The 15,088-nt window shown below is 43.2% G+C and overlaps 1 protein-coding gene across 1 annotated transcript in view; it reads left to right on the top strand.

The window, feature by feature from the left end:
- The window catches only part of atp10d (ATPase phospholipid transporting 10D), a 218,236-nt gene that overhangs the window by 775 nt on the left and 202,373 nt on the right, over window positions 1–15,088 (top strand). The gene's annotated exons all lie outside the window — the stretch shown is intronic.

The raw sequence follows: 15,088 nt of genomic DNA on the forward strand, positions 1-15,088 counted from the left end.
TTTCATTAATTATTTAGAAGTGCATAACGAGATATTCGGCCAGAACGAACTGCAAAAGTAGGTGATGTTTTGTTGCTTCAATTGACTACAGTGGAACTGACACTAGGTATTTGCATTTCATTCAGCCCGTTTGGTGCCAATGTCTGAAATTAGATTACGATGTGGAAATGCTGGTATTCAACTGGGGTAGACAAGGTCAAAAATCACATGACATCAGTTTATAGTCGAATAGGTTATTTGAAAAAGGCAAGCTTTCGAAACTGAAATCCTTCCTCCGGTGCAGTGAAAGAGGGAGGATTCAAGACTCAGACTTTATAAGCAGAAATGTAACAACTCCTAAGATGCTGCTTGGCCTGCTGTGTTCATCCAGCTCCATATTTTGTTATCTCGGATCCTCCAGCATCCGCCGTTCCCATTATGTCCGAACGTTAAAACGGGCCACCTCTTGTTGTTTAATCATCATGTGGAGGTGCTGGTGTTGAGCTGGGGTGGACAAGGTGAAAAATCCCACGACACCAGTTTATAGTCCAACAGGTTTATTTGAAGCCACGAGCTTTTGGAATCTTGCTCACTTGAAGAGGGAGCAAGACTCCAAAAGCTTGAGTCTTCAAATAAACCTGTTGAAATATAATCTGGTGTCTATAACCTGTGATTTTTAATCTTTAATCAGTTAGGAAGGAGACTACTGATTAAAATGCAAAATCCAGATACCGCTCAAGTCGTTGTCCTGCGATAATTAGAGATTTTGTCAATGTATACAAGAAGTGGCATCTCAGGTCAGACAATGCATTTTAGGTGTGAGGTCTTGCTTAGAATCTGTCTGTGTTTTAAACTGGGGTCAGGTTTTTTTCTTGAGCAAAACAGAATGTATTTGCAACTACACAAACATCTTGGATGAAACAATTTGTGTGTATGTGTTTGTCTTTGAGAGAGTTTGAGAAGACAGACATGAGCTACAGCCAATAGGATACCCTTCACCATCCAGTATTTCCCTGGAGCAGAGAAACTATGCACCCTTCAACACATTATCAGCAATGATGATTACCTCACCACAATCTTCCCTACGCCTCCATTTCTTGCCTTCAAACAACTGCCAAACCTTTAAACAGACCATTATTTGCCGCAAACTACCCAGATGACATTGATCATAACACAACACAATCCTGCCATTGGCAACCTCTGCAAGACATGTCAGGTCATCGACAAGGATACTACGATCACTCGTGGGAACACCACCCATCACGTACGTGGCAGATACTTGTGATTTAGTCAATGTTGTCTGTCTCGTACGATGCAGGCAAGAATGCTGCAAGGTATGGTATAATGACGAAACCATGCAGATATTACGACAACAGATGAATGGGCACCATTCAGTGATTACTGGAGGGTGGTGTTCTCTCCCAGTGGGGCATCACTTCAGGGGTCAAGGACATTCAGCCTCCGATCTTTGGGTAAATGCCCTCCAAGGTGGACTTTGAGATGCACAACAACGTAAAATTGCTGTGCAGAGGCTGATAGCCAAGTTGCGTAGCCCTGAGGACGGCCTCAATTGTGACCTTGGGTTCATGTTGCACTATAGGTGACCCCACTACGCTATATGCTGTCTTACACTCTCACACACTTGTGCATTTGCCCACTTACACAGACTTTCTCTCGTGCACGCACACTCCCTCTTGCACAGTCTTACATAATCTCTTTCACACGCACACATTCCTTCACACTCTCTCTCTCAAGCACAGACACACGCACACACTTTTTCTTTCTCTCTCTCTCACACAGACACACGTGTACGTACATGTATACACACATGAATTAGTTCATCTGAGATGTTTGTGTAGTCATTGGTACGTTGAATTTTGCTCAAAAAACCTGACCCCAGTTTAATACATCGACAGATTCTAAGCAAGACCTCGACCTAAAATGCACTGTCTAACCTCCAGAGGTCACCTCTTGTATACATTGATAAAACATTTAATTATCTCCGGACAATGATTTGAGAGGAATCTGGATTTTGAATTTTAATCAGTTGGCTCCTTCCTAACTGATTGAAGATTCAACAAGAAGGGGTCAGTTTTAGGTTTGTTCCCTTTCTGCTTCTAATTTTGTGTCTCATACCCTCTGTCTCATGCTATGTCTGAGGAAGCCGCTTTCAAATAAACCTGTTGGACTATAACCTGGTGTCATGTGATTTCTGACCTTGAAGTAAAGTTCTATCCAAGCTGCTGATCTACTGGTGAATATTCAGGTTGAATGCATTGCTATCTTTTTGCTAGTGAGTGGTTTTCTTTTATATTTCCAATTTTTCTTGGCAGAAAGTCCTATCACATTCAGTTCTAATTCAAGGAATGTTTGGAGCTTATCTCTGTATTCTCTATAAATAATCCTGCACATGAACATTTGTAGATTTTCACAGGCTTTTCACCAGGGGGAGGATTGACATTATAGCCAAATCTGTTCTGAAATATCAACATATTGTCAAAGGTAATCCGTTGTAAGATGGTAGAGGCGAGATTGTGTTGCTTCCATACCACTGCCCTGCCTGAATCACCTATCATAACAATAATGAAGGATTTCTGTAACTCAATATTGCACTGTGCACTCAAAGACAGCAAGACTTGCATTTATATGGTGCCTTTCATAACATTAGGATGTTCTAACATGCAATCAATTTAATGTAGGAAGCAGGATAATCAATTGGCACAAATCGAGAACCCATCAACAGCAATGAGATTTTTGTTTTCTATTCATTCGTGGGCTGAGAGCATCGCTGGCTGGCCAGCATTTCTTGCCCATACCTAGTTGCCCTTGAGAAGGTGGTGGTGAGCTGCCTTTGTGAACGGCTGCAGTCCTCCTGCTGTGGATTGACCCACAATGCTATTAGGGAGGGAATTCCAGGATTTTGACCCAGTGAAGGAACAGGAATATATTTCCAAGTCAGAATGGTGAGTGACTTGGACGGCATCTTAGAGGTGGTGTTCCCATAGGTCTCTTGCCCTTGCCTTTTGAGATGGAAGTGATCATAGGTTTGGAAGGTGCTGTCTAAGGATCTTTGGTGAATTTCTACAGTGCATCTTGTAGATAGAACACACTGCTGCTACTGAGTGTTGGTCGTGGTGGTCGAGTGAAAGCTTGTGGATATAGTGCCAGTCAAGTCGGCTGCTGTTTCCTGGATGGTGTCCGGCTTCTTGAATGTTGTTGGGACTGCACTCATCCAGGCAAGTGGGGAGTATTCCATCACACTCCAGACTTGTGCCTTGGAGATGGTGGACAGGCTTTGAGGAGTCAGGAGGTGAGTTACTCGCTGCAGTATTCCTAGCTTCTGACCTGCTGTTGTAGCCACTGGGTTAATGTGGTGAATCCAGTTGAGTTTCTGGTCAATGGTAACCCCCAAAAGTTGATAATTGGGGATTCAGTGATGGTAACACTATTGAATATCAAGGGGCCGTGGTTAGATTTTCTCTTATTGGTGATGGTCATAGCCAGGCATTTATGTGGCATGAACGCCTGAATATTGACCAGATCTTGTTACGTGTGAACATGGACTGTTTCAGTATCTGAGGAGTCATGAATGGTGCTGAACATTGTGCAATCATTGGCGAGCATCCCCACTTCTGACCTTATGATGGAAGGAAGGTCATTGATGAAGCAGCTGAAGGTGGTTGGGCCTAGGACACTACTCTGAGGAATTCCTGCAGGATGTCCTGGAGCTGAGATGATTGACCTCCGACAACCATGACCATCTTCCTATTTGCCAGGTATGATTCCATCCACCGGAGCATTTGCCCCCTGATTGCCATTGATACTGGTTTTTCTAGGGCTCCTTGATGCCGCACTCAGTCGAATGCAGCCTTGATATTAACGGTAGTCACTCTCGTCACACCCCGGGAATTCACTTCTTTTGTCCATGCTTGAAACAAGGCTGTAATGAGATCAGGAGCTGAATGGCCCTGGTGGAACCCAAACTGAGCATCACTGAGCATGTTATTTCTGTGCAGGTGCTGCTTGATAGCACTGTTGGTGACACCTTCCATCACTTTACTGATGATCAAGAGGAGACTGATGGGGGGGTAATTAGCTGAGTTGGATTTGTCCTGCTTCTTGTGGACAGGACATACTTAGGCAATTTTCCACACTGCCTAGTAGATACCAGTGTTGTAACTTTACTGGAACAGCTTGGCAAGTGGAGCAACAAGTTTTGGAGCACAAGTCTTCAGTACTGTTGCTGGAATGTTATCAGGGCTTTGTAGCCCTTGCAGTAACCAGTGTTTCCAACCATTTCTTGATATCACATGGAGTGAATCAAATTGACTGAAGACTGGTATCTGTAATGCTGGCGACCACTGGAGAAGGCTGAGATGGATCATCCACTTGGCACTTCAGGCTGAAGATTGCTGCGAATGCTTCAGCCTTACCTTTTGCACTGATGTGCTGCGCCCTTCCATCAATGAGGACAGGGATATTTGTCGAGCCTCTTTCTCCAGTGGGTTCTTTAATTGTCCACCACTATTTACGACTGGATGTGGCAGCACTTTAAAGCTTAGATCTGATCTGTTGGTTGTGGAATCGCTTAGCTTTGTCTATTACTTGTTGCTTTTGCTGTTTGGCGTGCAAGTTAACCTGTTTGGTGGCTTCACCAGGTTGATACCTCATCTTCAGGTATGCCTGGTGCTGCTCCTGGCATGCCTTCCTACACTCTTCACTGAGCCAGGGTTGATCCCTTCGCTTGTTGGTAATGGTTGAGTGGGGGGATATGCCAGGCCATGAGGTGACAGATTCTGCTACAGTTGAAGGCCCACAGCGCCTCATGGATGCCCAGCCTTGAGTTGTTAGATCTGTACGAATTCTGTCCCATTTAGCATGGTTTTAGTGCCACACAACACGATGAAGTCGTTTTCATTGTGAAGATGGGACTTGTCTCCATAAGCACTGTACAACGGTCACTCTTACTGATACTGTTCTGGACAGATGCAACTGCAGCTGACAGATTAGTAAGGATGAAGTCAAGTATGATTTTCCCTCTTGTTGGCTCCCTCACCTCCTGCCGCAGACCCAGCCTAGCAGCTAATATTGAGGAGTGCTGATTCATCGGCTAAGGGAGGACAATATGTGGTAATCAGCAGGAGGTTTCTTTGCCCATGTTTAACTTGAAGTCATGAGACTGCATGCGGCCTGGAGTCAGTGTTGAGGTCTCCTAGAGCAACACCCTCCTGACTGTAACCATGGAGCCGCCTCTTCTGCTGGGTCTGACCTTACCATGGGACAGGACATATCTAGGGATGGTGATGGTGGTGTCTGGGACATTGTCTGTCAGGTATGATTCAGTGAGTATGACTATGTCAGGCTGTTGCTTGACTAGTCTATGAGACAGCTGTCCCAATTTTGGCACTAACCCCCAGATGCTAGTGAGGAGGACTTTGCATGGTTGACAGGGCTGTTTCTGCTGTTGTCTTTTCCAGTGCTTAGGTCAATGTCAGGTGATCTGCCCCATTTCATTCCTTTGAGTCTTTGTGGTGATTGGTACATCTGAGTGGTTTGCTTGGCGGCTTCAGAGGGCAGTTGAGAGTCAACCACATTGCTGTGGTCCTGGAGTCGCATGTAGGCCAGACCAGGTGAAGGTTGCAGATTTGCTTCCCTGAAGCGCATTAGTGAACCAGATGGGTTTTCCGACAATCAGCAATGATTTCATGGTGATCAGTAGATTGTGAATTCCAGACTTTTTTTTGAATTCCAGTGCCACAATCTGCTGTGGGATTTGAACCCGGGTCCCCAAAACATCAACTGGGTTTCTGGATTAATAGCCTAGTGATAATATCACTAGCCCGTTGCCTACCCCAGATATCAAAATACTGCAAATTTTGGGAATCTAAAAATTCTAGAAAAATTCAACAGGTCTGCCAATAATTGGAGGAGAAACAAGTTAAGATTTTGAGTTAAATTAAGAAAGGTCAAAAGGTGTGTCACATTGGAAGAGTGATGGAGAGGAAGAACAAAAGGGAAGCTCTGGGATAGGATAGAGGGCAGGAAAGAATGAATGACTGAGTTGTAATGGAACCAGAGAGCAGTGCTGGTCGTATTAAAGAGACAAGACATTTTCCAGAGTGAGTGTGAATGGCAGAGTAATAAATAGCTCTGTTTGAAAGCAACAAATGTAAAAAACAAATTTAATATCAGTACATGGCAAAAAAAATCAAAATAGGGGAGAGGGTCATTTTTTGAAATTATTGAGCTCAATATTGAGCCTAGAAGGATGCAAAGTGCCTAAATGAAAATGAACTGTTTCTTGAGTTTGTATTGACCTTTTATTGATACACTACTGCAGGTCAGTTGGAGACAGAAATGTAGAAGGAGGAAGGGCAGTGTCAGGTAGGCAACACGAGGGTGAGAGAAAAGTGGAAATTGGAAGCAAAATTGAAGAAATACTTCATTTTTGGGTGGAAGCAGGGAAATGTACTGACTACCATTAATGAACTGGAAGAAGAAGAAATGTTCTGCATACACCTCAAAATCTCAAACATAACTAGGATCCACGTGGCTACCCATAATGACACTATTTTAGGGAAGTGGAAGTTTTCAAGGAATTAGTGGTTGAGGCGTAGCTGCACCTGTGTTCAAGAATGATTTGGAGTATCCTTCAGACCATCTGGGGGAGCTCTGGTGGTGTAATGTTGGGTGTACATTGTGGAGTAGGGCTAAGAAATGGGAAACTGTTGAAATGAAATCACATGTCAGAAGAATTTTGGGTGTAGGTGGGAAGAAATTATGCAATGGAAAAGAAGTAGAGGGTAGGCAGAAATAAATACATTCACTGGGGCAAGAACAAGCTTAAACAATGGATCTAACAACAGTCCTGTCAGTAGATTTTAGGAAGGAGGTAAAAGTGGGCTGTTGAGGTGGGAAGCTGCAATAGAAAGATCTCCAGAGGAAATGAGGTCAGTGACATTCCTTGAAACAATGGTTTGAGTTTTGATAATGGGATTATGGTTCACTGGTAGGTTTGATGTGGAGGTGCTGGTTTTGGATTGAGGTGGATGAGGTCAGAAATCGCATGACAGCAGGTTATGGTCCAACAGATTTATTTGGAAACACAAGCTTTTGGAGCATAGCCTCGTCGGGTGAAGTGAGAAAGAAGCACACAGAATTTGAGTCAAAAATCAAAGGGTCACATGACTGAGGATGTATTAAACATCCATAATACAAATGTAGGTCAGCTACAGGTAATACAGATGTATTAAAATGTAGTTGTAGGGGATTCTATAATCCGGGAATAGATAGTATCCTTTGTAAGCAGGATTCAGAGTCCCGCGTGGTGTATTGCCTGCCCAGTACCAGGGTAAGGGATACCTCTGACCGGGTTGAAAGAATATTGGAGAGAAAGGTTGGGGGGGTGGGGGGGGTTCCACCATGAGGGGTGGTTGTGGTCTACCTCAGAACAAACAATGTAGAAAAGAGGACCTGCTCAGGGATTGTCGGCAGCTAGGAACAAAACCAAAGAGTAGGTCCTCAAGGGTTATAATCTCTGGATTACTGCCTGAGCCATGCGCAATAGCGGTGCGAGAATAAGGGAAGTAAACCCATGGCTAAATGAGTGGCGCAGGGCAATATCGGAGCAGGAGGGATCTGTACCGTTGGGACGGTCTCCACCTGAACCAAGCTGGGACCAATGTTCTAGCGAAAAGGGTAAATAGGCGGGTCAACAGGACTTTAAACTAGAAAGGGTGGGGGTGTGGTGGTGATGGTGGAGGGAAGGGTAAAACTTCCACCAGTGGGGAACAAAGCAGCAGGCTAACGTCTGTAGGAGTAGATTCCACAGTGTGGAAAAATATGAAAAAATTATTGGGAAAGGAGAACTCTAGAGAGGTTATTAAAGTTTCCAGCACAGACACAAAAAGGACAGAGTGGTTGGAGAGGATTAGGAATCAAACTTCAAACATGCAGGATAAATGAGTGACAACGAGAAGAGGGAAGGTTAATACAGGACTGAAGGTGTTATATCTGAATGCATGCAGTATGAGAAAGAAGGTAAATGAACTTGTGGTGCAGATTGAAATTGGCATATATGACATGGTGGGCAACATGGAGACATGGCCTTAAAGGGATCAGAATTAGGAACCGAATATCCAAGGATATACATCTTATCAAAAAGATAGGCAAGTGGGTGAAGAGGGTGGGATTGCCTTATTAGTAAAAAATGAAATTAAATCAATGGTAAGAAATGAAGTAGGGTCAGATGGTGTAGAATCTGTGGGTAGAGTTGAAGAACAGCAAAGGTAAAAAAATAACCATGGCTGGAATTATGTGCCGGCCTCCAAACAATAGTCAGGAGTTGGGCTGCAAGATCCACTAGGAGATAGAAACGGTGTGTAAGAAAGGCAAAGTTCCGGTGATCATGGGGGATTTCAATATGCAGGTAGACTGGGAAAATCAGGTTGGTTGTGGATTGCAAGAAAAGGAATTTATGGAATGTCTATGAGGTGGCTTTTTGGAGCAGCTTGTGGTGGAGCCCACAAGGGAACAGGCAATACTGAATTTAGTGTTGTGCAATCAGGCAGACTTGATGAGGGAGCTTAAGATGAAGGAACCATTGGGAGATAATGACCATAACATGAATGAATTTACTCTAAATTTGAGAAGAAGTCGATTGAATCAGAGGAAATGGAATTATAACTGAACAAAGGCAACTACAAAGGCATGAGAAAGGAGCTGGGCAGAATTGACTGGCAGAGGAGCCTAGCAGGAAAGACAGTGGAACGGCAATGACTGGAGTTTCTAGGAGTAATTCAGGAGACACAGCAATAATTTATCCCTCGGGAAAAGGAACGTGTTATAGGACCACTGAGTCAACCATGGCTGACGAAGGAGGTCAGGGATAGCATAAAAGCAAAACAGAAACCATATAATGTGAGAATTAGAATCCCTACAGGGTGGAAACAGGCCCTTCTGCCCAACAAGTCCACATCGACCAATGGAGCATCCCACCAAGACCCATCCCCCATGACCCACACAACCCTGAACACGACAGGCAATTTAGCATGGTCAGTCCACCTAGCCTGCATGTCTTTGGACTGTGGGAGGAAACCGGAGCAAACCCACGCAGACATAGGGAGAATGTGCAAACTCCGCACAGACAGTCGCCCGAGGCTGGAATCGAACCCAGGTCCCTGGTGCTGTGAGGCTGCAGTGCTAACCACTGAGCCACCATGCCACCTGTGTGGCGAAGGGCAGTGGGAAATCAGAAGATTGGGAAACTTACAAAGACCAAAAGAGGGCAACAAGAAATGAAATAAGGAGGGAGAAAATTAAATATGAGGGTAAGCTAGCCAGTAATGTAAAGGAAGACTAAATTATCTTTAGATATATAGAAGACAAAAGAAAGGCTAAAGCAGACATTGAACCACTAGAAAATGACGCTGGAGAGATAGTAGTGGGGAACAGGGAAATGGCTGAGGAACTGAATAATTACTTTGTGTCAGTCTTCACAGTGGAAGACACCAGTAATATCCCAAAAATTCAAGAGAGTCAGGGGGTAGAGCTGAGTATGGTAGCCATCACCAAGGAGAAGGAGCTAGAAAAGCTGAGTGGCCTGAAGGTGGATAAATAGTCAGAATCAGGTGGACTACAGCCCAGAGTTCTTAAGGAGATGGCTGAAGAGATAATGGAGGCGTTAATGATGATCTTTCAGGAATTGTTGGAGTGGGGGGGTGGTCCAAGAGTAGTGGAAAATCACTAATGTGACACCTCTGTTTACAAACAGAGTAAGTGAAAAGTCTGAAAATTGCAGGCTGATTAGTCTAACCTTGGTTATGGGTAAGATTTTTGAGTCCATTGTGAAGGATGAGATTTCTGAATGCTTGGAAGATAATGGTAGATTAGGGCAGAATCAGCATGGCTTCGTCAAGGGGAGGTCATGTCTGACAAGTCTGTTAGAATTCTTTTGAGGAAATAACGAGTAGGTTAGATCAAGGAGAGCCATTGGATGTTATCTACCTTGACTTCAAGAAGGCCTTTGACAAGGTGCCGCCCAGGAGGTTGCTAAGTAAGATAAGGGCCCATGGTGTTAGATGCAAGGTGCTAGCATGGATAGAAGATTGGCTGTCTGGCAGAAAGCAGAGAATGGGGACTGGCAGTGTTACGCCAGGGTCAGTGTTGGGATCACAACTTTTCATTTTATATATTAATGATCTAGATGAAGGAACTGAAGGCATACTGGCTTAGTTTGCAAGCGATACAAAGAAAGGTAGAGGTACAGGTAATATTGAGGATGCAGGGATGCTGCAGAAGGATTTAAACAGGTCAGGAGAGTGGCAAAGTAGTGGCAGATTGCATACAACATTGGAAAGTGTGAGGTCATGCACTTTGGTAAGAAGAATAGAGGTATGAACTATTTTCAAAATGGGGAGAGAGTTCAGAAATCTAAAGTATAATGAGACTTGGGAGTTCTGGTCCAGGATTCTCAAGGTAAGCTTGCAGGTTGAGACAGTAAATTGGAAGGCAGATGCAACTTCGGCATTTATTTTGAGACGACATGAATATAAAAGCAGGGATGTACTTCTGAAGCTCCATAAGGCTCTGGTCAGTCCACATTTGGAGTATTGTGTGCAGTTTTGCGCTTGATACCTCAGGAAAGATGTACTGGCCCTGGAGCAGGTTCCGAGGAGGTTCACGAGAATGATCCCAGGAATAAAAAGCTTAACATATGGGGAACATTTGAGGACTCTGGGTCTATATTTGATGGACTTTAGAAGGATGAGAGGGGATCTAATTGAAACACACAGAATGCTGAATGGCCTGGACAGATGGATGTTGGGAAGATGTTTCCAATGGTAGGAAAGTCTAGGACCCAAGAGTACAGCCTTAGAGTAAAGTGAACACAATATAGAACAGAGGTAAGGAGAAGCTTCTTCAGCCAGAGAGTGGTGAATCTATATGATTCACTGCCACGGAAGGCTGTGGAGGCCAAGTCATTTGAGTATGTTTAAGACTGAGATAGATAGGTTCTTGATTGTCAAGGGGATCAAGGGTTACGAGGCGAAAGCTGGAGAATGGTGGTGAGAAACTTATCAGCCATTATTGAATGGTCGAGCAGACACGATGGGCTGAATGGCTTAATTTCTGCTGCTTTGTCCTATGGTCCAAACCCGAGATGCTGTTAAATCTTGAATTGGTTAGAAGGTTTCAGTTGATTAATATGTATTCTTAAATCCCTGAATTTCTTTCAAGTTATTGCCCTGAGAGAACTAAAGGTTTTATCGGTGTAAAAAGGAGGTGACATTTGTGTTGGACAATGCATGTTAGGTGTGAGGATTTACTTAGAATCTGCTTCTGTTATGGTTTTGAGTCAGGCTGGTTTTATGTCTAAAATAGGAATTTATAAAATGCCACATTGACTTTGTATAAATTGTGTGCTTTTTGCACAAAAGGTAGGAAGAGGTTTATTGGTATGTCCGATAACAATAGAACGACACTTGTCAGCAGGTTTGTTAACAATGTCCTTGTTAGACCTGGTAGAGTGTGGTGCAGCAGTTTTAAATTGTGTGCATAAAAAGCTGTTGTCTTGTGTACAGGTTTTGGAGAAACGGCCATGAGCAGATAAGAAGGAGGGGCCCGAGTGTTTGGAGATTACTGAAGGTTGGTGGAAGGGTTGACAGGCCATGGGGGAAACTCTGTGACCCTCCTGATGTTTTAGTGGATAAATAACTGTCATTGTACTGAATAAATAAATTGACCTGGACACCAAGAGAACTCCTCATCAAATGGTGTCATGGAAATTTTTATCTACCTGAGGGTGCAGATGAACCATGTTGTCAGCTGCATATAATTGTGAGATAGGCAAACTCAACAAACTGTACTTATTGTGGCGTATTTGTCACCAACTATTTGGTTTGCAGTAATTCTAAGGCAGGGTAAACTTAAGAGTGTTGCATCTGGATATGGATAAAATAAACAATTCAGATAAAGTTGTAGTCTTGTCAGTTCTGCCTAGTGAGCTGCTGGTAACTTCTTCAGTAATAGGGGAGGTGATGGCTTAGTGGTATTATCACTGAACTGTTAATCCAGCGACCCAGATAGTGTTCTGTGGACCCGGGTTCAAATCCTGCCACGGCAAATGGTGGAATTTGAATTCAATAAATATTTGGATTTAAGAGTCTAATGATGACCATGAATTCATTGTCGATTGTTGGGAAAAACCCATCTGGTTCACCAATGCCCTTTTGGGATGGTAACTGCCATCCTTACCTGGTCTGCCCTACATATGACTCCAGACCCACAGCAATGTGGTTGACTCTGAACTGCCCTCTGGGCAATTAGGGATGGGCAGTAAATGCTGCCTGGCCAGCAACACCCTCATTCCCTTGAATGAATAAATGAATAATAGTAACAGCATGTAATAGTTTCGTTTATATCACTTTTCTCCACCATGGTCAACAATTCGTCCAAATGCATGAAATGAAAAACAACTGGACTAAAAAGTTGAAGCACAGTAAAAGCTAATTTCAATCTCCATCTGACTTTCTACTCCCTGGTTATGAAATGCTGGATGATGGCACTTAATATCCAGAAGGGTCAAGAAGGAAGTTTTAGTTTCTTCTCACATCTACTGTGTTATATTGAACATGCATATTTTTTAGCCATACAATTATTGTGTATTTCAATTGCTGTTTTTCTTGTGTGTGGTAAGCGTGAATGAAAAATAAATACTCTTGCACTCTTCTGATGTTTCAGTGGAAGTAATTGTGTTACAAACCAAGGATTTTACCTGTGCTTGTTCATCTTCGCTGTAATTAAAACTTAATCACATTTCTGCCAATTGTAGGCTCAAATTATCCATTGTCCTTTTTGACATCCCTTACCCTTCACAACCTTTTCAGAGCTTACTATCACTATCCTGTTTCTCGCTAATGTCCATTCATTTATCTCCCCATCCTCGTCCACCTACGTTGGGTCCCTTTTCCCCTAAGCAATCATCTAAAATTTTTCTCCACCTAATCCCTTCATGGCCTTACTCCTCGTTAGCTACATTTGCTGGGTTTTCTATCACACACATTGGTTCTCAAACTTCGATCTCTGTGAACTCTTCCCTCCTTTTCACCAATAAAGCCAAACCTTCAGAGTGCTTTCTCTGAACCTCTCCACTTAATTTTAAAATGTTCTTGTGGCTCATCTTTTTGATCAACCTGTATATCACCACTGCTGAGGTACCTTCTGTCGCCCAGTGTTATTTTTGATAGGCTTCTATATAAAATATCTTGGGATATTTTCTGCATTGAAAGCTTGCAAAATGTTTTTGTTTGATCTTGTGCCTGTGTTAAGTTAGTTGATCTCAATCAGAATGACGCTAGGCAAGCTACAATAACTATTTATGCCCTAAGGATAGGGAGGGAAAATGAAGCTGTTGATCTTGTTGTTATCTATAATTATCCCCTGCTGGATAGTGCATGGAGATGACTACAGCGTGGGATCAAGTGTATAATCAGCTTCAGTGATCCTGAGGGTCAGATGGGCTGTCAACATTGCTTTGTCGAGGCTTATGTTTGAAGATTGCTCATATGGATGATTTGCCAGAGGTTGTTAACACCTAAAGCCAGTGCTACAATTCAGAGAGAAAGGTACAAAAACGTTAAGAGTAAGAAGGTAACTAGAGAGAGGGTAAGGTCCCTTAAAGATCAAGGAGGTCATCTTTGTGTTGAAACCCAGGAGACGGGAGCAATATTAAATGAATATTTCCCTTCAGTTTTTATTTTGAAATTGAAATGGAGGCTATAGAACAGGGAAATGAATTTGATGTTTTAAAAACAGTTCACATTACAGAAGTGGATGTTCAGGAGGTGTTAGAGAATATAAAGATGGATAAGTCTCTGGGACCTGATCGCATGTATCCCAGAACGTTGTGGAAAGTCAGGCAGAAATATTTGCATCATCTAAAACTATGGATAAGAAGCCTTATGACTGGAAGGTGTCTAATGTTTTACCTTTGCTTAAGAAAGGTTGTAAGGAGAAGCCAAGGAACGACAGACCTAGGAGTCTGACTTCAGTTATGGGTAAATTGTTGGAAGTGATTTTAAAAAGTTTGGATTTATGGTCACTCAGAGAGCCAATAAAACCTAACCCTATTGCAAGTCAGCATGGTTTTCATGTTAGGAAAATTGTGTCTCACGAACTTGATTGAGTTTTTTTAGGAAGTTACCAAAAAGATTAAGGGCAGAGCAGGAGTTACTTGGACTTTAGTAAAGCCTTCAACAAGGCTCTGCACAGTAGACTGATTAATAAAGTTAGGCCCATGTGATTCAGGGTGAGCTTGCTAACTGAATACATAATTGGCTTAACGGCAGGAGACAGAGTGGTGATGGAAGCAAAAATAGAAATTGCTGGAAAAGCTCAGCATGCCCGGCAGCATCTGAGGAGCGAAATCAGAGTGATCGTTTCTGGTGGAGTCACCCATTCTTCGAACTGCGAAAGGCTGACAAGGAAGGGGATGGGATCTGGAGGTGGCAGAAATGAGGGCCAGTGATCTTACTATTGTGGATATGGTGGGATGGTAGCTGAGGCCAAGCAGGGCCCTATCACTGTAATGGGAGAGAAGATAAGGGATGAGGGCCAAAACAGATGCCCAGGAAGGTAAGTTCTGTAGTCAGCAAAGTTTTATCCCTCTGTGTCCCCTCTTTAATGAACTTTGGGTATGACATTACTTTGAACTCTTCTTACATCTCACCCATTTGTGTGCCCATTTCTTTGGACAAGAGTCCAACCCCTGTCCCACCGATCCCTTCACTCATCTCTAACATTCTGCATCTACCTAGACCTCTCCCTGTGGCCTTTTACTTGCACTCCACCTGAGAACTGAGGAGGAACTGAGGAAGCATCTAACGACCTGAAATGTTAACTCTTGATTTCTCTCCACAGATGCCGCCACACTTGCTGAGCTTTTCCAGAAATTTCTGTTTCTTGCCTCTGGTTTACAGTATCTGAAGTTCTTTCAGTTTTTAGTGGTGGCAGACGGTTGCTTTTCAGACTGGAGGACTTTAACCGGAAATAATGGGAACTGCTGATGCTGGAGAATCCAAGATAACAAAGTGTGGAACTGGATGAACAC

This window comes from Stegostoma tigrinum, chromosome 1 (assembly GCF_030684315.1).
Source record: "Stegostoma tigrinum isolate sSteTig4 chromosome 1, sSteTig4.hap1, whole genome shotgun sequence".
NCBI classification, from domain to species: domain Eukaryota; kingdom Metazoa; phylum Chordata; class Chondrichthyes; order Orectolobiformes; family Stegostomatidae; genus Stegostoma; species Stegostoma tigrinum.